General features: G+C 30.4%; 1 long non-coding RNA gene across 1 annotated transcript in view; it reads right to left on the reverse strand.

The window, feature by feature from the left end:
* Positions 1–1,836: 1,836 nt before the first annotated feature.
* Positions 1,837–25,440, reverse strand: part of LOC139426361 (uncharacterized) — a 36,921-nt gene continuing 13,317 nt past the window's right edge. Inside the window, exons 2-3 of the long non-coding RNA XR_011637616.2 lie at positions 25,027–25,269; positions 1,837–2,732 (exon numbers count right to left, since the gene is read on the reverse strand). This is a non-coding gene — a long non-coding RNA (uncharacterized LOC139426361). The remainder of the gene's footprint in view (positions 2,733–25,026; positions 25,270–25,440) is intronic.

Here is a 25,440-nt window from a genome sequence, read left to right on the forward strand (position 1 = left end):
TGTCACGAATCGATTAATATCAATTTATTTGCTGACCATAAATGCCGTAATTTAGTGACATAAAAAGAGGTTTCAGTTTAAGCTAAATTTATTCAAGAGTTATATTATTGTAAGCTACGAAAATGCTTTACGATAAATAAATAGAAAATATTTACGTACCTTTTTCTGCTTGAAATTTCTTCCATTTTGTTGGCATCAGTCAAACTGAACTAAGAAAAAATTTAATTACATTTTGCCTAGAATAAGAGAATTTTTTTCCTTCATTTTTTTTAATTTTTTTTATGTCTGTCCTATTGAAAGTTTTTTGGGAATTAAATTTTTAAGGCAGCACATTTTTGAGTTGCAAGATTTCAAATTTGTTCATTTTTTGAGATATGAAAACATATCTCTGACTATGTTTCATTTCGAAGTGAAAGTAGTCAGAAGCTTTTGAAGGTTTAGTTTTTATTTATTTAGTTGTAATTTTTCTTAGAATTGCACATTTTGAAAGGCCGGATTGGTCTTTAAATTATATGGTATAAGAAAAAAAATGTTGATACCTTACGTAACTGTTAACATTCAAAGTGTAAAATTTAACACATTTTGATACTTGGTGCGTAGAAACTCGGTTTTTCAATAAAGCTTACTTCAATAAAGCTTACTTAGGTTCTCGCATAAAGCTTACACATCCCAATGGAAGTTCGGCACCATCCCAATCCAGCGGCGGCTGGTTGGTACGAATTTTCAGCTCGCATCGACCACAATCTTGACGTAAAATATCCTCGGTGGTAGACGGATCATTGATTAACTTCTCCTTACCGTCTGGCTAACCGTCATGATTTTCCTTTCTATGTAACGCAAAAGAAGGTTCCATCAAAAAATCCTACATGAAAGCTAGCTTGTCCTAATGCTTGATATAAGAGTTCCCTTGTCTTCTGGGTAGGGTTCAGAATTACAAGATTACGGAGTTGAAAACCTAAAGTCCAAAACTCAGAGTTGGGTCGGCGGTTATAAAATAAAATAAAATGATACTCGGTACTAGGTTTCTTGATTTTTTTGGACACTTTTTATCAATACAATTGCGGGTTCATTGTGTCTGGACAAATTATCCCGAAAAAATAACAATTATAAAGTCATCGAATTTTTTTTGTCGTTCTTTATTTACTTTTTGAGCGTTCCATTTTTTATTTACTTCGTCGTTCCTTATTTACTTTTTGTTGTTCTTTATTTACTTGTCGTTCTTTATTTATTTAAAAGTTCGTTGTCTAATTTTTGAGTTTAGGATAAAATATTTTGCTGACTAATTTTATTTAAATATACTTGAAAATTAAAACTTAAATTTCGACCAATCTTTGATTTTAATTTAGTAGGAGACAATAGATTTTTTAAGATGATGAGCTGTCATTGTTCCATTCAAATTTAGTTTGATAGGTACCAGTTTATCTAGGAAGCAAAGGCGGCTTGTGCGCATTGCTGCCAATTTCCAACAATAATGTCTATTGTGAAAATGTGGAGAGTTAACTTCCATACATCTCATGGCTCACAATGGGCTGCCTGCGGGAATGCTTTACTTTACTTTTATGATAAATAAAAGTAGATGAAAAGTAAAGGTAAATTGAATAGATGAGTGAATGAATCATGTAAGACTACCAACTACTACTCTAATAGAGTAGTAGACAAGTAAAAATTCAGAGTTTTTAGCTACCACTGGAAGAATTTTTCTAAAACGCGTAGAAGGTTGGAAGCCCTGAATCATGTAAGTGATATTTTAGAGTGACTATAACCAAGGTAAAAAATCAGAAACATAGTGAATCAAACCTAGATCGATTAAAATTAGTTGGTAACAATTCTTTGCCGTATTTGTTTGATCACCACTTAATGTGAAATGAAAATCATGCAAGCATGCTCAAAATGTGCAAAGCATATTAAAGCAAAGAGCTTAAAGTATACACTCTAACCACTAATGAATTTCAGTTGTTTTAAAAAATACTTTTTCTCTAGTTAGCAAAGGTATTGATGCTTTGATAAATTGAAAATAAAAGAGTTTTGAATACCAATACATATAAATAAATTTACAGAAATATAAAATGCCAATTTTAACCGTCATGCTTTTAAGTTCTGAAAAATGTATAAAAAAATTCAATATAGTTTAACAAAAAAAACAAAATATGTGCACAAAAGAAACGACTTCTGCTGCAATTTTTACCAAATGTAAAAAATATATTTTACAAAATTCTCAAACCTTGGAGGATGTGCTTCAGTAAGGAAAAATTCCTGATGTCAAAAGAAATACTACATTATACACAAAAGTAATACTACATTACACCTTAATTAAATTGTGCTACAAAATATTAAATTTTGATCAGTAATTAAAGCGAAAATAAATTACTTCTATTCAAAAAAAATTTCAGTTATTACCTAGAAAAGGCAATATCTTCAGCAGGACATTGCTTTTCTTGACTCCGGTCCAATCACAATGGCCCTTAATCCGTCATAGAAATAGCCTGCCTGTTGCCATGGTGACAGCACGATAGTCATTTAGTGCACGAGCCATCTTCTTCGAAGTCTTCCTCATTTGTGGTTAAGTGGTCTGGAAATACCAAGTTCCCGCCGAAGTTATAGTTGAAAAGACTTACACTAACACTGTGGTAAAATCTTGGGCCGTGAATCTTGTAAAGTTACTCCTCCTTCATATGATGAAACAACTTTTAATTTCTGGCAGAAGCCTCTTGGGTTGTGGTAAAGAGGTTAGGCTGCAAAGTAATGTTTACGGAATGTTAGAAAAATGGGTCAAAACTAAAAGAACATTTAAAACTTGATTTATGAGATTTGTAAGAATATTAAACACAAATTTTTTCTTATTTGAATTAATTATTTTTCATATTGAAAAATAAATAAAACTTTTAATTTTAAATACCGTAAACTTTTTTAAAAGAACAAATTGGAACGAAATTATATGACAAAACACTGCATATATATATATATATATATATATATATATATATATATATATATATATATATATATATATATATATATATATATATATATAAACAAAACCGAACTAAAAACGGAAACAAAAAGAAAACGAAAGTAAGTTAATAGTACATAATATCAAGCGCTAAAACTGCTTTAAATATGATCACTATAATATAGCACAATAAAAACAAAGAGAAAAACGAAGAAAATTAATAAGTTTTATTAACTGCGCATAAGCTGCGAGTATATAGAACTCATAAAATAAGCTAAAATATTGAGAAAATATGGAAAATAATAAAAAATAATGACAAGAGAAGAAAATTATTAAAAATAATTTTTCAAAAGTATTTAAAAAAATATAATGTTTGACATCTAAAAAAAAAAAAAAAAAAGAAATTAAAAATCCGGAAATTATTTTCCATATTTTAGCTTATTTTATGAGTTCTATATACTTGCAGCTTATGCGCAGTTAATAAAACTTATTAATTTTCTTCGTTTTACTCTTTGTTTCTATTGTGCTTTATATATCATATATATATTCTGAGCAAAATTTTGTACACGAAAATTTCTAATTACATAAAATTTTTGGCAGAAGTTTATGTCTCTTGTTGTGACAATATAGGTTATATTGTATATCTTTCCTTATTATACGAGAATTTTAGTATTTGAAGTATTCATTAAAGGTTTTTCTTGCATTCCTTGTTTTTTTCATTCAATATGATTTTATGATCAGATTTTTGAGGACACATCTAATCTTTTTTTATTTTTATTTTCACAGCTAATAAATTTTTTCTTTCCTTATTATAAGAGAATCTTAGTTTGGAAGTATCCACCAAAGATTCTTTTGTATTCTTTGTTTTTGTCTTTCAGTATTTTATTATGATCAGATTTTGGAAGTCACTCCTTATCTTTTACTTATCTCCAAAGCTAAATAATTTCATCTTTCCTCATCATACGAGAATCTTGATGTATGACGAATCCACTAAAGATTCTTGTGTATTCCTTGGTTTTTGTCATTTAGCATGTTTTTTTTAATGATCAGACTTTTGAGGTCGCTTTAAAAGTGTTATATTGATTGTTCAAATAATCGCATAAATATGAAATACTATTTTTTTATAGTTAAAAGTTATTTTCTTAGAAACTTTAAGAAATCTTGAGTGGTAGAAATAATTTTTTCTCATCAAACTTTTCAATTTAAAATAAAAGTAACCAAATCACGAATAAGGAATGACGTCCTTTTGATAACTATGTTCCAAATTTATGACAATTCTTTTTAGAAAACTATAATACAGCTTATTTTATTCTTTTTGAGCTAATGCATGCTCCATTTCATTTTTCGATTCAATATTTTTGTAACATTTAGTAGTTTTTTTGTTAGAATATTCACAGCTGTTGTTTTATTTTATTTCATTATTTATTTTATTTTATAATTGCCGTTGAGCAGAAGACCCAATTTCTAGTTTACGACTACCAATGAACCTAATCCAGAAGACAATGGAACTCCTGGATCAAGTATTGGGATAAATTTGCCTTCGTAGAAGATTTTTTGATGGAACTAACTCGCGTTTGTGTTACATGGTGAGGAAAACTACTGAAATCTCCCACGGTTAGCCAGACGGCAAGGGGATTCAAACCCGTGATCCGTCTATGACTGAGGCATAGCTGCCAACTCTTCCGGTTTTCCCGGAAGATTTTATTTTCATATTTAAAGTGCTAGCGAAATTCATGTTATTTCACTAAACTTTTTGAATCATAATAATAATTTTAAATTAGTTTGACCACCACTACATATAAATAATTACAATAAATATATAAAAGCATATTATTCCTTACGACATACCCTCCAACTTATGAGGATTTTGAAAATAATTCTTTCTAGTGGTAGCGAACCAAAGTAGAAATTTTTAAAGCAAATGGATCTCTCATAAAACTTTTATCAGAACTTAAGAATCTAGCCATATGGCCTGCACTTTTATAAGTAATAGTGGACAAGTTACGCTAAAATTAATTTTGCTACCGTCTGAAAAGAAGATTTCTGAAATTACGGAAATTCCGTAGCAGTTGGAGGGTATGCCTTACGATAACGAGTTTCATACCTGCCAACTCTTCCAAATTTACCGGAAGATTTTATTTTCATATTTAAAGTGGTAGCATAATTCATGTTATTCCAATTAACTTTTTGAATTATAATGATAATTATAAATGAGTTTAACCACCACTACTTATAAATAATTACAATAAATATATAAAAGCATAATATTCCATGCACACGCGAATTTCAACGGGATCAAAATATAAATATATTTTTGAGTCAAATTGTTTTTCATTTATTGTTTTACAACCACTCTGAAAAGCAATTCTCGGAAAGAGTGAAAGTTGGCAGGTATGGAATTTCAACCTGATTAAAATATAATTATATTTTTGAGGAAGATAGTTTTTCGGAAATTGTTTTACTACCACTTGGAAAATCCATTCTCGAAAAGAGTGAATGCTGGCAGGTATGCTGAGGATATTACATCTGTTATTGAATGTTTTTTTTAATAATATCAGGTTTCCGCTATAAGAAGCTCAATCATTTATGATCCCTTTGACGAAAAAAATTGGGAACAGCTAAGTTAGTTTATTTGACAATGCTAAACATGGTTGGTATGATTTAAATCCCTTTTTTAAAAAAAAAAAAAAGAAAAACTATTATTTTGGAATATTTATTAACATCTTCATAAGGTTGGGAATTTTTTAAAGTCTGATCTCATTAGTATTGAAGATATTATCTAGAAAAACGGTGAGAGAAATGTATGTAAATTAATATTTGGTGTTTAAAATAGATCACAAATAAATAAATGAATAAAAAAGACTAATTGTGGAAGTTTCAAATTATAGCTTTCCACTAGTTGTAATAATTTGCGATTTATAATTAATTAAGAATCAATTTGCTACTTTTAAACATTAATCAATTATATGATTTATGTTTATTTAATTAAAATTATTTTTTAACGTTTTAAAATAATTGATTTGTGTGTGGAAATAATGAAGAAAGACTTAGTTTGCCAAAAGTAATGTAGAATAAATGTTTCTTTAATGTTGTTTTGACCTGAATTAATTTTTTTCATTTAATATCTAACTGAAAAACTTCACCTTTATCTTTACAAATTCAAGGAATTATTAAGTTTCAATTAAAAAAATTACGATTTTATTTTTTCAATGAATAGTTTGTAATAATTATATAATTATTATATAATTATTTCTTTTATCCATTTTATTTGGAAATATTGAGTACTAACTAAGTGTTACGATATAACTTTTTTAAGCAATAATATGCATTATCAATATATTTTATCATTACTTTGATTGGTACAGGTAAAAAAAACGAAAGGATCCAATTTTCTGATTTCTTAAAAAAAAAAAATAACTCTTAATTTTTGCTAACCTTGGAACACATTATAAAAAGTGTGAAATACTGTTAGGTTTTAAAAAATTTGCTATGATCAGCTGTAAGCAAAAAAAAAAAAAAAAAAAAAAAAAAGACTTGATTTTTTTGTTTACGAGAAGGTTTTTATTGAGAAAAATTATGTTTCCTACTGTGTCTATATTCTTAAATGCTGATGTTCTTAAATTCGTAGCTATCCCCTTTAAGGAATATACCATTATGCTCTTTTACCATAAGAATATTAAAATTTTAAGTATGTGCTTTAGTTCAGACTGCTTAAACAACCTTTACCTTTTTAATGCAGTTTTCATTTTCAGTTATATGATTTGAGAAATCATTATTTTTAAAAGTAAGTTTTAATTTTAAGTCTCATACTAATGACTTCAGCTGAGAAGTTATGTTTTTATCAGAAAACTATGAGTTGGAGAAATCGTTATTAGGGAGAAAATGAAAATCCGAGAACAACAGAAAAAGAAACGACGCAACATTTGGCTCTCTGTTTTTCCATGAAGCTCTCACAGCAGTAAAGAAATTGTACTTAGATCTTTATATATTAACAAAGAGTTGATTTTTCATTAATCTTCTAATTTTTTACGGGGTTCAAGTTTGAGAGTTAAATTGTTCGAATCTGGTATATTTTGTTACATTTTCAGTCCGAAACCTCAATAAGTATTTAATAACCGTCGTTGTACAGTCGACCTAATTTTTAGGCTTACGATTTATTAATGTTACGGTATTAGGCTTAGGATTAATTTTCAACACCGAAGCCTTGTAATTTCGAACCTGGTCCAGAAGACAAGGAAATTCCTGAATCAAGTACTAGGAGAAAGTTTGCCCTTTTGCAGGACTTTTGATGGAACTAACCTGCATTTGCGTTACATGAAAAGGGAAACTACGAAAATCTCCCACAGTTAGCCTGATGGCAAGGAAACTCCAACCCATGATTTTTCTACCACTGAGGATATTTTACGTCAGCACTTTGGTCAGTGCGAGCCGGGTAAGGAATTAGTATCGATTCGCTGGGATTCGATCCCGGTTTACCTCATTGGAAAGCGAGTGTTCTAACTCCTGAATCACCACTGCTCAATGTAGATTTCGAGTAACTTTTCAAACGATAGAATATTAAATCAAAAACATCTTTCATTCTCATAACACTGCAGCTTTTCTTCAAGTTGACATTTTCCTCCATTTTATTGATAGCATTAAGGACTTTGATTAAAAAAAACATTCTTAACCGAACAGTCATGAATAACTGTAAGAAACTCATAACATAAAAAAACACAGCATGTTATTCACTGAAACACATGATTTCATAAGACGACAGATTCGTTGAAGAAAAACCTTAAACATTTAATTAAATGAGTTATTATTCTCTTGCCGAGTCGGGTAGGGAATTCGTATTGATTTGCTGGGATTCGAACCCGGTTCACCTCTTTGGAAGGCGAACGCTTTATTTCCTGAGCCACAACGACTCTAAATAAGTATTTTAACTTAAACCCATTAACTAGGTATATTTAAATTAGGAAATACCAAAACCCTCATAAAAAATCAAGAATAAATTATCTGTGATGAGAGACTAGGGAAACAATTGCCGTAGTATGATTTTTCTTCACTATAATTTCCCCCGGGACTTTTCAATCTTTCCTTTATTTAAAACAATTCAAGAACTTCGCTTTGTTGTGTTTAGTTAAGTGGTTTAATAATAGCAAAATTTTGCTCAAATGAAGTGCATTGTTCAATATAGTAAATAGGTAGATTGGCTCTATTATTAGAAACTGAACTTTAGAGAAATTGTTATTATGACTGAATAATGGTTTCCTAATCAAATTATGAAATTGGATCGAAAATTTTATTCATAAACAATTCTAGCTTAACATTAGTGTGACATATTCGTTTAAGTATCAAAATTTTAAAGGTTATCCTAATTTTTTAAAAATTTTATAGACCTTTTCTTTTAGAAAACAAGCTTTCCAATGATTCTAAATACATGTTCCCTAGAAGGGTCAAAATTCTAAAAGCATACTTTTTAAAGTATCAAATTCTTGATGGATAGATTTTTAAAGTATCAAACTTTTGATGGAAAAATAGATCGAAAACCTGTAATAGAGTTGAGAATCACACTAGAATTTTCTGTGATTTTCAACTCTATTACAGGTGATTTTATGAGTAATTTCATTTTTATATTAATTAAATTTATTAATTTAAAGAAGTCATCAAAAAAACCTTTTTTTTCTAAGGGACTTTCAGGGCGATGTATTGAGTAACAAAAATTGTTTTTTTTAAATTTTATGAGTCATTTTTTCTTTTTTTGCACTATAGTAATAGTGAGTACAATTTTTGCACTATAGTAATAGTGAAAAAAAATGTTTTCTTCTCCTACCTTAAAGCACGTTTCATTAAATTGCTTTGTATGGTATTTGTGTTTACAAATTAATAATTAGAGTAGGATATCATTCTTATTAAATAAAATTTACAAATCTTATTCAATCAAAAATATTTTTTACTATATTCTGTTTCTGAAGAGAAACATCTGTAGTTTTAAACGCAAGTTATCAGTTCTTCTGAATCCAAATTGGCCAAATTAGATTTAGCCCAAACACTTCTCTCACATTTTTGCTTCTTACTTAATTCTCTTAAAGTGTTCACGTTATCAATTGACCTAATTTGGCAAAGTTTCAATTCTGTCAACAAATCTTTGGTGATAAATTTGGCATCGCACCATAATTCATTTTCATTGTCCCATAAAATTGGATCTCTGTATTTTTTCAATTGAACTTTGTTCCAGATAGAGACATCATCGTAGACAATCAATTTGTTCCTGATAATAACAGCTTTTGGATGGTCATGTGCAAATGGTAGATCTGGTAGAGTTCGCCATAAATTTTCAGTTGGGTTGTATTCTTCAACTTTTTGAATTTTATAGTGACATTTGTCTTTCCCCCCTATAAGATATAACTTACCACAAAATTTTGAGACTTCACAGTATGCGCGGTAGAACTTGGGATTGGCTATTATTGTCCATGAATCTGTTACGGTGTCATAAACTTGGCATACTTGCTTTTCAAAATCTAAATCAGTCCCGATAACGAAAATTTTGTTGTCTAACACAACCTCATTGATAATGTGAACTCGGTTCATAGATGACACCCGATGCCAAGAATCGGTTTCATGATTGTAGCGAAACACAGTGTCAACAATGTTTACCGGGTCGTTAAAGTCTTCTTCGTACGAGTTATTTAGTTGTTCGTCCAAGTCTACTTCTATATCCTCTGCTTCCGTATCAGAACTTTCCACCACATCTTCAACTGGTATTTCTTCTAAGCTTTCATTCCAATCATCAAAAGAACCTTCATCAAAGTTATCGTCTGTTTCGTTTTGGGAATCGATGACTTCATCGACTAAATCATTCCACTGAGAGGTTTTCTCTCCTCCCAGAGCATAAATATCGTCATTGACTGACACAATTGAATACGAAAACAGTCCTTGAGGAACTCTGCTAACGTGAGTCCATGTTTCTTGCAGAACATCAAAAGCCTTCAACTTTGCTGGGTGGTAATAATCATAATAAGCAAAGTAAACAAACTGCCTTGCAACACATACAATTTTACAAACTGTGTTAAAGGGCTGAGAAAAATTACACAAAAGGGACCAATAATCAAATCTTTCATCGTACGTGGTATATAGTTTGACCTCTCTTTGTTGAACATGCTTGAAAATTAAGTAGATCTTACTTGGCATTCTAGGACTTTGGAAACCAGTAAATGAGAGAGAATGATCACTGGCTCCTTCAATCATCTGGCTGACGCTCAAATTCGTGCAATGCAAGCCCAAGTTATTGGGTAGCAATTTAATTTCATCTGCAAATTTTTTATCAATTTCGCGAATTCTTATATATTTCAAGAGCTCGGGTAAGTAAGCTATTCTATCAGAGGTATTTCCTTTTATCCATGATATTACAATGTCCCAAACTATATTTTCATCAGGCATGTTAAGATTATCACACTCCAGAATCCATTGCAAAGCATCCAAAGGGAGATCAATGATGACTGTCTTTGATTTGGTAAAAATTTCTTCTGTATATATTTGAATGAATCGCCTACATTTAGATCTCACGTCTGTAAGTTCAGTTATCCAAGATGTATTGTAGACTTGAATGCAATTATCTACTGTTAAACCTCCGTTAAATGTAAATACCTTGCAGCTGTTGACCAATTCTTCCATCATTAAGTAATCCGCTGTGAAAAGTACACCCGACAGATTTTCTTCAGTCAAAATATCTTCATCTCGCGTAACATAACATAATATTTTGTGTAGTACTTTACCTTTTACTGTCGGCACTAATGTGTGAGCACTTTGATTAAAGTCCCCACAAAACAGGGTGGCAAAATATTTGCTTGCTTGAGCTAAGAGAATTTTGTAAGATTCAAATGTATATCCGTCTTCAGTTTTCAACGTAATATCTGCTAATTTTTGAAACGAATGTGAAATTTTGAAATTATCCATGTTTAAACTTTGCAACTAGCTAAATGAAAATTTAATAAATATCTCTGATAATTTAAAACTCTGTTTGAAGAAAAGATCTATTATAATATTAACAATGACTTCACAAAACACAGCATTCAAACTACAACAATAAGTATTGAATTGTTTGTTCATTGTAGAAAATTCAAAAACTGCTTTTTAAAATTACACAGGAGCGTTTACACTAAATCAAGGCCTCCTACAACTCAAAGCGGCCACATGGCTTTTTATAGGTAGTCCGATCTTACAACAAAGCAAATCAATTCACATACCCTCCAACTGCTACGGAATTTCCGTAGTTTCAGAAATCTTCTTTTCAGACGGTAGCAAAATTAATGTCTTAATATTTAAAAAAAATTAATTTTAGCGTAACTTGTCCACTATTACTTATAAAAGTGCAGGCCATATGGCTAGATTCTTAAGTTCTGATAAAAGTTTTATGAGAGATGCATTTGCTTTAAAAATTTCTACTTTGGTTCGCTGCCACTAGAAAGAATTATTTTCAAAATCTTCATAAGTTGGAGGGTATGAATTCATGAAAGAGCCATTTAATACTAAATCTAATAAAAATGATAAAGTGGTAGCAAATATATGTCTAAAATTTGTTTAATTTATGAATATGATTGGTTTTTCTTATTCACTTGTCAACCACTACAGATTCAATTATCAAATATATATGATAAATTTCTCTCAATTACTTTTAAAATAGAGTTTGGGTTCATGCGCACATCTAGTTCATTCTTTAAATAGTCTGCGCAGACTACTTATAAAAAAAACCGTATAGAGCCTTTCTGATGTAGGAGGTGATGACATAACACGATGACAAAATCGTTCGTTGTAGTGGAACTGGGCGTCTGAGGCCTTACGGCCCTTTTCCCATTCATCTTGAAGTTAAACTTAGAGACATACGTGACAAAATTAAAGTTGGGGAGCAAATGGAGTTCTTGAGAAAAGAAAAATGGCACTTTGCCATTATTAGGCAATGACAATATTATAAGTAATAAAAATGTACATGAAAAAGGTAAAATTAAAGTACAATGGGAAAATAAACACTAATGAATATTTACAGTTTGGAAATACATACAAAAGGGGGCGAGTTAAAGGATTGTGAGGATGTGTGTATATGTGTAAGTAAATGTGGCTCTGTTAAGTAGAGACCCGGCCGTTAGTGAGTGTTTGTGTTGTTAAATGTTAGTATGATATCAGAAGTGTAGAAGTGTGCAATGGGTCGAATTTTTGCATCCTCTTTGAGATTTATGCAGTCGAAAATATCATTAAAATTTGCGGTATTGCAGGTGGCGGCTTTGGTGGTCCATGGGGGGATCACGATGATAAAATGAGATTATTATTACTAATTCAATGTTTAGGCTGTAAAAATATAGTGGGAAAGCTAGATTTTTATTTATTATTTTTTTTTCCTGTTTTTAAAAATACTGAAATTTTCAGAAGTTTTATCAAGAAAATATAAAAATCTATTTTTATAGAGATGTGAACAAATAACTTTAACCGAGGAGATTTTATATTAAAGTAAATGCCAATTTCTCCAGTTTTCTCAGAAAATTTTATTAATTGAAAGTGGTAGTGTTTCTGTTTAAAGTAGTTTACAAAATGAAATATAGATGACAGCACAAAGTCACGTGATAAATAAATGCAAATTTTTGTTTTCTGTATTATGTAGTTTAGTTCTCCATGTGTTTTGTCTCAATAAAGTTGTGTAATTAAAACCGACATGGTAATTTCAAAGTGATTATTTTCGCTGAGTAGAATATCCTTTAACATTTTGTGACCTCATCCTGTTTAAAGTAGTACACAACATGAAATATAGATGGCAGCACAGGTAGCAAAATTCATACGTTAGTACTTTACTCAATAAATTTGATTTAAGATGAAATTGGGGGGGGGGGATATCAACGTGAGCCAAAATATGGGGAACACATGTTCTTGTTCTAAATTAAGCCAGCAGCACTCTAACATTTTAGGGGTAACATTGTGGCACAATAGTTTATTTGCATAAAATTGTCTGATGGTCATAAGAAATAACCACTCAAGGTATATTAATATTATAAGGAGATAAAATCAAAGCTACATTCGAGGAAGAAAAACAAAATAGATTGTGTGCTTTTCTGAAATGTAAATACTTTTTAAAAGATCGAATATGCAATAAAAATAGTTTTTTTTCTTCCCATTTTGCTTTAAAACAAATATTGATTTCGTAGATGGAAAAAATTAAATAGTAATGTTGAAATCATTTTATACTGATCAAAATAGAATTAGTAACAGAAAAAAAATGACCCCAGGATGTAACAGAAAAATAATCCTTGAATAAGGGAAAAAAGGGTCTCGTATTTCCTGCTGTGGCTTATATGGATTAAGGAAATGGTCCTTTTTTCCCTACTCTCCTCGTAAATAGGCATATCCATCTATTATGGTTGTCACTAAGATCTTATTACTAACATCAACTATCTTTTTTTCCCTGACTCTTTCCCCCCGAAAAGATTTACATGAGGGAAAATGTGACGGATATGAAAACATGTGTAACATTTTAGAATTTATAAGTTATATTTTACGTTTTTTCATATATGCGAAATACGTGAAGTTACTTTAAAACATACTTAAATCGTGATGATTGTTTTTATGATTTGCTTTAGAGCTGTATTTTGTCGCGAAATTTCCTGTCCCAAGTAATAAAAAAGTTGGCATTGAATTAAATGTGACATATTTTTTAAATATTTATATTGGTAGTAAATTTTACGATTTACAATTCAGTTTTTGGTTTAATAAATTTGATTAGAAATGAATTTGACCAATATATGTTATCAAGTGAAATAAATATATAAAAGCTGAATATTGAGAAGCAAAATTATACATTTTAAGGTTATTTTTATTGTATTTACTACCACTTTAAAATTTGGCATCTAAGTCTATACATACATATGTATATTTTTATATTATTTTGTTACTAATTTAAAAATTGGCATCTAAGTCTATATATAAATATGCATAGATTATAATTGTGATCTGACGATCGAGATAGTTAGTAGTAATAATCTGACAGAAATAAGTAAGGAAACTTTGCTGCACTAAACTTTTTTTTGTAAATTTTTTTACATTAACTCATAACTACCAACTCCTCTAATTTTCTGGAACTAATCAACACGTTGAATGCCACGCTAATTTTACATGACTTGCCCGTCTGACCACAACGGTAAATGACTACAAACTAAATTTACAAATATTAGATAGATTTTCCAAGTTTTTAAAAGGTTTTGCATGACATATCTAGAAAAAGTGGCGAATTATAGAAGCCTGCGAATTGTTTAGAATATAGTGGTGGATAAAAATCGACTAAATTGAATTTATTAAACCAATAATCACAATTAATAAGCCACCACTTGAAAATATTCATTCGTTGTCCGGAGCAAGTTGGCCTCTCTGTAGTATACAGGGTGTCCCAGTTAAGCGTTTCAGAACTTCTAAGAGGGGTAGGGGGTATCCTGACGACTCGAAATCATATAGCAATGTGGGGTCGGAAATGCTTTCCTGAAGCGGTGACGTACACAGAAGCACCATAAAGAAAGGAGACCGTAAGTGAAAAATCACTATAATAATACATTGAGAAAATTATATGGCCTCCTCGGTCACCCGACCTATCATGTTTTGACTTCTGGTGTCAAATGAAAACGCTGGTTTATGACACCCCTGTTGATAATGCTGGTTGCAAGAATCGCAGTAGCTGCCTGCGAGATAAGCCTGGAGTATTGCAGAATGTTCAAATGTCCATGCGCCGGAGATGTGAGGTGTACATTGTAGCCGGGGGCAGAAACTTCGAACACTTACTTTGGCCCATGTACCATATAATTTTTTCAATGCATTATTATAGCGATTTTTCACTTACGGTCTCATTTCTTTATGGTGCGTCTGTGTACGTCACCCCGCTTCAGGAAAGCATTTCCGACCCCACATTGCTATATGTTTCGAGTCGTCAGGATGCCCCCTACCCCTCTTAGAAGTTCTGAAACGCTTAACTGAGACACCCTGTATAAATAAAACTATTTTTGAGTTCTATATTGCATCAATTTCTTCAATCCATTTTCGATAATAATATAAAAAAATTAAAAATCTTGCTTTTTACTTTTCGCATTCACTTGCATACAATGCAAACAAACACTTCAATGATATAAGAAACGAGAAATTAACAGAAAAAGCTATTGTAAGGTAATTAAATATATAATGAATATATACGTATTTTTTAATTGGTAGATATTGTAAAAGTTTATTTTTAATTTATCAATGAGTAAGGAAATGTAAGTAATAATTTCAGTTTTTTTTGTAAATATTAGGTCTACCCGAAAACTGCAAGCGAAAGAACACACCTTATTACACAAGGAAACAAAGGGTATCTTTAAGAAAAAAGTGGTAGGCACATAAATGTGTACAGTCGGCAAAAAAAAAAGATATCACCCTGAATAACTTTTCATTTTAATGATCGGATTTTCACGAACCAAGTGTTAGTCTTAATGGTTCCTGGGGTTGACCTCAAATATGTTAACTAATTAGTGCTAACTATTAATTAAGGTACGAAATCAGACATAAAAACGTACTTTGTCGGAATAAGCATGTATATTTTTTTACATAATTGGATTCCTGACCCTCGAAATAGGGGGGAGGGATAGATAAAATTTCGAAAAAATTGGATCAAAATTTAAGGCTCTATGAACTTTTATATATTTGGCGTCGTTCCAAAAAGATGCCAAGAATTATCACCATAGCAGAATTAGAAATTTAATATAACCATACTTTAGCTGCGTAAATGACAAGAGAGAAATAGTTCGTTGCTAAGCAATCAAGCTGAGAGAATGAAATAAAAACTGAAGCTATTTTTGAATTTTATGTTATTATAGCCCAAAAGCAAAGATTGCTTTCGTTTTCATATCCTTTAAAAATAAAATTTGAATCGATTTATAAATTATTTATAATTTTCTAAGATTTTAAAATTTGAACATATGAAATTTTTATAAGGTATTATTTGCATTGAAGTGGTAACTTCTTTAAATATGAAGATTTTATACTGAAGCCAAATTTGCATTATTTTAATTATATACAGGGTTGTAGGGTAAATCTCGATAAAGATCCTGTAAAAATTGCAAAACATCAAGTAAAAATTATAATGCACATTCACAAGGTTTCGACATTTCTTTCATTTCGTTACGGCGATGTTTCTTTTTTTTACAAATGAAGAAATTAGTTAATGTCACATGGCATTTTAAAAAGATTGAAAAATGTATGTTTGATTCATTTTTTATAAGATCGTTTCATACCAAATATGTGAGTTACGTGGCTTTCTTTAGATAAAGATAATTTGCAAACAGCATCCTGATGTTTTTATACATTCTGAAACGGATTTCCATTAATGATTCACCATAAAACGTCGTTCAACATGTTCAACAGTTACGATCACCAAAAATTGTTACTATAATTTTCCTTGCGGGGTGCAACGTAGATCTACCTCCACGTGGTGTACCCTGGGCAACGCTCTGTCGGCTAAATGATCTACAACTCTGGCATGGTCCCCTCGCTGAATAGTAACTCATTGTTGCGTGTGCTACAGTGGAATGCGGGTGGACTGTCCCACTCCAAGAGGGCTGAGCCATCACCTCCTACATCAAAAAGCCTCCACACGGTCTTTTATAAGTAGTCCGCGCAGACTATTTAAAAAATGAACCAGTTGTGCGCATGAAACCAAAACCTTTTATAAAAGTAATTGAGAGAAATTCATCTTATAAATTTGAGAATTGAATCTGTAGTGGTTGACAAGTGAATAAGGCAAACCAATAATATTCATAAATAAAAAAAAATTTTAGTTATAAATTTGCTACCACTTTCTTATTTTAACTAGATTCTGTATTAAGTGACTCGTTCGGAAAGAAGATATCCTTCACAGTGGTCTGATCGGACTACCTATAAAAAAACCGTGTGGAGGCATTCAGTTATAGGAGGCGTTGGCTGAGCTCTGCAAAACTCTTACTTGCAAGCTTTGTCGGCTTGGGGAGGACATGCACCTGCTCCATATTTCCGTCTGTCCTGCGCTCATCTCCACTACTGTGTGTGGACGCTACTGGGAGGCTAGGGCCCGTATGGGCTAAGCACGTCACTATGCATTCTATTCTATTTATCTCTTTTTGCCTTGTTTTTCTTGTTATTTTATCCTTTTTGTTCTTTTAAATTGGCCTGGCATTGGAAATTAGAAAAAAATTCTTTGCTTTATTAATTTTATTACTAACTTATTTTGAAATTCTTACCATCATACATATATACATATATCTGGTACGATAGTCTCCTTTTAAACAGAGTTCGCAAGAAACTGTAATAGTGGCAGCAAAACTAAGAAGTTAAATGTGTTTTATTACGGTTATATTCCCCACAGTATAATATATACAATTTCAGTATGTAACTTCAAATATCTGGTAACAAAATCTTAAGTTTTGAAACTTTAATTTTAAAATTAAGAATAACTTCTTTGTTTCAATATAGGTGCCACGGTTTTGAGTGCATGAACTCTGTTAAAATAATAATTTAGAGATGTTTTTTTTCATTTAGCACAAGATTCTGATCACAAAATAATGATCAAGAAAGGTTCATTATACTTGACGGTAAAAATTTTATTGGCTTCAAAAAATACGAAGGAAATAATCACTCATTCTCGCATTACTCGCATGGCGTGAATGGAGGAAAAAAAGTGATGTAAGACGCACATGTAAAGCAACAAAGAGAAAACATAAATAAAAGTGGAAAAAAAACTAGAAAAACCGCAATAGACGAGAAAGACAAATCAGGGCAAAATGCATTTCCACGTTCCACAGAGAGATGGTGTGAGAACTAATATCGGAGAACACGGAGAGAACTGAAATCGTTGACAAAAGAGTCGGCATCCCTATGAACAAAATAAGATTCCTGGGTATCAAGATGAGCTGATGTGGCAGGAGTGATTCGAATTTTGGCAATATCGAGATTAAATTTATCCCCAAGATGTGTAGCAATAGATTTATCGTATTCTTGAAAAAGGACTTCGCTACCTTGTTCCTTTAGTCTAAATGAGTCCTTTAGTCTTCTGAGAGAGCTAAACATTAATTTCAAACGTTGCCATTCTCAGGGCTCTCTAGGCGTTATTGACTCGCAACGTGAAATTTTGAGTGCTCAAAGCATGTCGACTTTTATTTACATTTTCATATTTTTTGAAGATAATGAAATTTTTATCTTCCCGCTTTAGTTTCATTGGATTATTCATTTAATGACACAGCATATAAAATTATAATAGTTAGTATGATATTAAAATTAGTTTTACGTAAGATAATGGTTATGGATCTAAGATTTAAAAAAAAACATGATAATATATAAATCATCAAATTTCCTAAAAAATTCAACATTACATTTTCTTATTCATTTATTTTAATTTTATATTTGATTTAATTTTATTTTTATTTATTTATTTTTTGACTGCGTTTCTAAAAAACATTTTTTAGGATGTTAAACAATTCCGTCTACAAGTGAAATTTCAAAAGTCAAATGAAACAATATAATGACCCCTCACCCCTGGAATTAAAGTTAAATAGATACAAGTCAATTATTTCAAACAAGTTAACTTCTCCACCCTATTCGAAATTTTTGGAAAATATATTTGTTATTCATCGATCCAAAATCTCTTCTATATATGTTTTAATGTATACTTAAGAACATATTTCAATAGAATTTATATTTTTCCTTTATTTTATTTTATTTATTTTTTCTTAAATAACTCAAGTTATATGATTAAATATTTGAATAGTATGTATTATGATGGTAAATAGGGCTTTTCACTATTTTTCCTCATTTTTACTGCCGGTTTTAAAAAAATAAAAGAATAAGTTTAATTTCTAAGAATTTTAAAATGTTTCAAACTGTTTCAAGCAATTGAATATTACGTACAAACAGATTTCAATTTTTGGGATTAAATAAATCATCACGTTTCAATTGAGCATAAAAGAAGCATTAACATTCGTGTTTTTTTACGGCGAAATAAAAGAACAATTTGCATTTATTATTTCCAAAAAAATCTATATTAAAACTATTTGCTAAACATATTAATTACATCTATTGTTATCCAAAAATCACTTAATGTATCTTATTTTAGCATTAAAGAAATTCTAAAGTTAGAAAAAGAACAATTTTTTGAGATGATGATTCCAAAAATAGCACTGTTTTGGAATAATTTTACAATTTTTTATTTTAGTAGCTTTTTTATAAAACAAGGCATATCGAGCATTTTCCTGGTATAGAAATATTTTTCTGAATTGGGCAAAAGTTGAGAAATAATATTAAAAACTTTTTAAACAAATATTTTCAGCATTTTAAAAGAAAAGGGTAACTTTCTTAAAGTTAGCGGGCAAGAATAATAAAATTGCATGTCAATAGTTTTTTGTTCATTTAAAAAACAAAGCAAACTGTTGAATTTTTTCTGCTGTGACACAGACGCATTTATTTTTCATTACTCAAATAAATAAAGAACACTAAGAAAGACAATCAATATTTAATGTTCATTTTTTGCAAACATTAGTATGCTTAGTAAATAGTCAGCTGTTCTGCATCGATTAATTTTGATCAGCAGAATATTTTTAATTTCTTAACAAGATTTAATTCTCAGCTAACTGGCAATATTTCTAAGTTTTCTTTCAGTAAAAATATAACAATTATTTAAAAAGAAATTTTACTTTTAAAGGAAAACATAAATTAATGTACTAAAACATTTGATTAGTATATTAATGGGAAAATAATATACGTGGTAGCGTAAAGAATAAGATTTTGAGAAATGTTAAAATTTAATTAAATAGTTTGTAAAATAATTCTGCGAAACAGGAGCATACAGGTAATTAACAAATTTATTTTAAGATTAAGACGATATATAAAATACTGAGAAATTTTAGATGCGTAAAAATAATGACTACGTAATCGTATTACTAATTATAAAATATATAATGTAAGAAATTTGTAAACATATTATTCCAAATCTATACATTCGTTAATATGTTATTGAAATTTTATCAATTATTGAAAGAACAAGTTAACAAATAAAAAAAACGGATGTATAATTACATTCTATCAAAAAGCATGCTGTTATAAAACTCAACATTCGTTAATATAATGCTCTTATTCAATAAAATGTTTTATTCATATGTCTTTATTAAATTACGAATAAATTTTTAGAAGACTAAAAAAGAAACATCGTATTTTATAATTTAAAAAAAGGATTAGCAATCGATTATTAGCGAAACAAATATGAATGAAATTTTACTCTACGCGTGCGTAAGTCAAGTTCCTCGTAAGTTAACCACATTTAAAGATTAATCGTCCCATTTAAATATTTATTCATTTCTTCTTGTCACCCAATTACTTTAATTAATTTTAATTTTTCTCAGCTTCTGCCAAATAAAAACTGTTGAAACTTTAGATTTTGCAATAGAAAAATACGTAGATTAATATGGTATAAAAAAATGTATACCTCATGATTCAAAATTTTTTCATCCACAATTAAATAAAATAATAATAATTAAAAAATATTTTTTGTAAGAAATTATTTTTGAGTAAATGGGTTTTATAAGTGAGTGCAATCGGTTTTTTAATTGCTTAATTGACTTTAAAAATATGACTAAATATGCAAAACGTGAAATTAACATTAAGGGGTCCAAACTGTATCGCGTATCGCTCTAATGACGAAACTATGGGGACCATTTTTCCCAAATTGCGGCTACCCCCTATATTTTGAAGGTTACGAATTCAAATATATTAAACAAATACATGTTTATTCAAAAAAAGTACGTTTTCGTGTCCGATTTCATAACTCAATTAATAGTTAGCGCTAAATAATTTGAATATTTGAGGTCGATCTCAGGAACCATTGGAACGAAAGTTATTCAGGATGATATCTTTTTTTTGCCGACTGTGCATCAGGTATCAAATATATCAGATATATATAATAAGTATACACATGCTTTTTGTGCCATATATGTTGTGTCCCTTTCAGCCGTTACCATAATACCATTCAGCTAATAGGTCTACCTATCTTCCCTATCCCTATACCTATACCTATCTTCCCTATAAACCCTATCTTCCAAAAGAACTTTTTGTCTTACAGTAAAATTAGGCGTGTACTTTCGCAGACAGAACTTCCCGGTTGACCAAATATAATAATAAGCCAGAATTTCCTAAAGAGTGTTAGAATTTTATAAAAGTTAAATTACTTAGCCTAAATCCAAGAACTTACATACCCATATTTGAACTAATCATTTCAATGACGTAACGTCTATGCCTTGCCCGGGATTCGAATCCAGAACCTTTCTCATGCAAACCCAGTTGCCTGACCCCTACACAGGCCGGTTGCCACGAATAAAATGTTAATTACTAAGAAAAACTTGAATCAACGAACTTATAGAATTGATGATATTATTATACTTTTTAATATGTTTTCTTTCTATTTATTGTAATCATTGAAGAAAAGCATGTATTTAGTTAAAATTTCACATAATATTTATTTAAAACTTTTATGTTAAGCTGTCACCGTTACCTAACTAGGTAATGATCTGCGTAAGATAATTATGCAATTTATATGGTCTGCTATGCCGAACCAAGCTCGCTTTCCTCGATACCGAGTCAGTCCTATTTGAAAACGTTCAAATATTTGGCAATACAAATAACACTGAGGAACGATTTTTTTATCGCATTTATACAAGTACTTGATCTTACGTAATTAGGGGGTGGTGATTTAAAATCTGAAATTTTCAAATTTTTTGTTTCTGTATTTAATATTTTCTGTTTCGTTTTCTAAATCTTCAGAATTTTTTAAAAATATTTTTATTTTTGCATATGTTTGTCTAACTCTACAAGTTATATGAGTGGACGTATATGCTTATATACATTCATCAGCTTCTTTGAAAAATAACACTTAAGAAAAAAAAAGAACAAAAAAAAAACATATGATCTTAATGCATTGTGTCATAAACTGAAATGTATTATCGCCTCCTTCCTGACATTCCATGCGTAGCAGATAAGTGAGGATGTTAAATTCATTGCAGCGAATTTAAAAAAAAAGAGTCCTGGTTTGGGCTACATCAAAGTGCATAAAAACTGTAGCTTGTAGCACGAAACCGATTGCAGATTTGAAATTTGGGAAGCGAAAATATCTAATATCCGTTCATAAATCTCATGAAACAAGAACAAAAATATTGTTCTCCTGGGTGTTTGCAGAAAATACATTAAAACACAAATAATTGTATGATGAATTTCTGATATTTAATATTAATTTTAAAAAATCGGAAGAGATTAAGCTCTGCTGAGTTTAGAACATTTCTATTCGTGAGCAATTTTCGCTAAGACTGTTAGAAACTCAGTTGAATCACATTTTGACATATTGTAGCTTAATTAAAAATTTTCATGCTATTGTCTAATGTCTGCCAGTGTTAACTAACGAATCGGTTGTAACCACCATTATGACATTGAAATTATCTTTATAATTTAAATCTAAGTTATTTCTAAAAGTAAACAGTTAAAAGAAATACAAAAGAAATACAATATTACGCAAAATACAGAGATCAGACAAAAATATAGAAACACTTCCATCCTAACTCTTTGTATACAATATTTCTTTCCGCAGAAACTGTTTCGGAAAGCTACAAAATTACCCATGCAAAATTCGGATCGACCAAGATGCGGCAAAGAAGTTAATATTTTTCTATCTTGAATACCAGAAATTTTAACGTCAATCTATGGGATTGCGATATTCATAATAGAATGCTTTTTTTAATTATAAAGGTAATAAAAAAGAAAGAAACTTGTAACTTCTTACACTCCGTTTGGTGGATGCAAATTTTTCAAGGGTAAAAAGAGCCCCATTTCTAAGAGCTTCAAGTACAATCTATATATATATTTCTCTTACACGGCACCAAAAAAAAGCCTCATTACAACTCCCCGAATGGCAACATTAGAAAATCGTCCAATGATTGCTGCTAAAAATGTCACATGAGGTGGCTCAACATATAGCGCTTTTAAAAAAGGAAACAATAACCAGAGTGAGCATTATCAGGTTGTTCAATTCAGATTCATGCCCTAATTTAATTTAAACTAAATTAGGAATTAATTAGGCTAGCCTTCTCCATGACTATAAATAAGTCACAAGATCAGACTTTTGAGAAAATCAGTTTAGTATTGACTAAACAAGTTTTTAGTCATGGGCAACTTTATGTTGGCCTGTCAAGAGTTAAGTCATTTGACAGCCTTTCAGTAATTGCTCCTAGATGCCAAATCTATAGTTGTGTTTTCAAAGAAATTCTAAATGCTTGGTGTTAATTTCTTAGAGCTTTGCAGAAAAAAATGTTTTTTGGAAAAAATTTAATTGAAACTTCTATTGGCAGTAGGCAAGGGGAACTGCCAAAATCAAAACTCCCCGATTAGAAATGCAGCATGGCGACCTCCACGTGGTATTTCTCGGGTAATGCTAACAGCCATGCATTTTAATTTATTGTATGTAAAACATCCTTATTTTGTTCTAAAATATTATGTACTTTATCACAAATCTTAATTAATATAGAAATTGATTTCAATAATGCTGATCACCAAAAAATATTTAATTTGGCGATAAAACAAATTTTTGTGTTCTCGAAAATGAAAGACTTTTTGAGGGTTATTATCTCACAAGGAAAAGTTAGGGTTTCAAGTTTATATTTTTAAATAATAAAAAAAATTTCTAAAACTTTCATAATTTCTAGCATTAACTAATTTATTATGCACATTTAGTTGAGTTTAGGTGAGTAACTGCAATATTTGATAATATATTTTGCTAATATGTTTCTCATTTAGCTAATGTTTTGATTTTTTCACCATGTACAATCTAAATAGCTAATATACTTTTTTAAAAGCCAATAAGAACATTGATAGAATTCTTCTACATAAGTACAATACTATGTCTTTGATGATAAAATACTATGTCTTTGATGATAATATACTATGTCTTTGTGCTAGAACATTGTGTTCATTGGCGAGCGAGCGCAGTGAGCCATGGTTCACGGCGTGAACCACATAGGATTGCGTAGCAATTCTCGGGGGTTGGCGAGCGTCAGCGAGCAGGGGGCGGAGCCTCCTAGTATTTTAAATTGTGCCAACAGTTTTAACCATGAAAAATCTTAAAATATTCCGAAACATTTGCTGGTAAAATAAATATTGCTTACACAGAGTTAGTACAGAAGGTTTTCCATATTTTCATCCAATTCTTGCGCGTAGTAAGCAAGTTGTGTGAGCCTAATGTAACAGTAATTTGAAAGTATTATAAGGGCACAAAATTACTTATCCCTTAGTATAGATATTAGTGTAATCTGTTTTAGCATGTAACGTACATAAAATATATCATAGATATTCCAAACATGATAACATCGCAACTGTGCCATTTCTTTCGATTACAGAATATCCGCCATTTAAAGAGAGTGTTTGCTTTACGAAATAATTTTTAATGTTGCAATTATGTAAAACTAATTTTTGTGAAACACATCTCGATTCATAGTACAACATAAATATATAAATGCAGATTTTACAGTATTTTTTTAATAAAAATCGGTTCAACATTAAACTATATTAGTGGCCCATTAAGCGATATTATGGTGCAAATTTGAAGCAAAATCTAATATCACGTCCAAATCACGTCCGGGTCACCAATTGAGGGGGGAGGAACCCTCTCATAATAAGTTGAGGACATCTAAGACATAAATCAACTAAACATTTATTAACAACTGAAACATAACAAGATAAAACAGAAATGTAAAATTAAGTATGAGTGCGTGCACTGAGTAGAGTTCGAAGCTTCTTAAATACTGGGGAAGATACAAGGTTGCCGATCGTGTGTTTGTCATCCCGTTGATTCCTTTGGCGACTACGCACCATGCCTGGTGCCACAAAGTTAACCATCTATTTGTTCACATTGTACCACAGTATAGAGTAGTTAGGTTAAAGAACTGCAGTTAAATGACTTAGCTTAACATCATATTAAGATTTGGTAGTATAATAATCTCATAAATAAATATGAATTATAAAGTTTAACAACTTACCAAACCATAGAACAAAATTGAAAACAATATTCGTGATACTCGTCCGGAACCATTAATCATCATCATCACCATTGGCACAACAGTCTTGGGTTGGCCTTGGTATTCTCCAGAATATTTCTCCATGCAGATCACCATACTTTGTCGCCAGATTTTACTTGTTCTAATGTAGTCCAGCCATAGAAGGCTTGGGCGCCTTCCATCTGTACTACCATTCGGTAACTACCATAGCCTAACATTAACAACCTGCAAAAATTGAAATTTATAAATTATTTTCTGAAATAAATGTGACTTAAATTTTATTAAGTACAGCCGTTACACGTTTCTGTATCGAATGTATCCCTAAGCTGTCAAAAAGAGCAGAATCCAGAGAAAATGGTTTTTTAACAGACGGAAACATTTCTCAGTGGATTTAAC

The sequence above is a fragment of the Parasteatoda tepidariorum genome, chromosome 5, assembly GCF_982258835.1.
Source record: "Parasteatoda tepidariorum strain Cologne lab strain chromosome 5, Ptep-v5.0, whole genome shotgun sequence".
NCBI classification, from domain to species: Eukaryota; Metazoa; Arthropoda; class Arachnida; order Araneae; family Theridiidae; genus Parasteatoda; species Parasteatoda tepidariorum.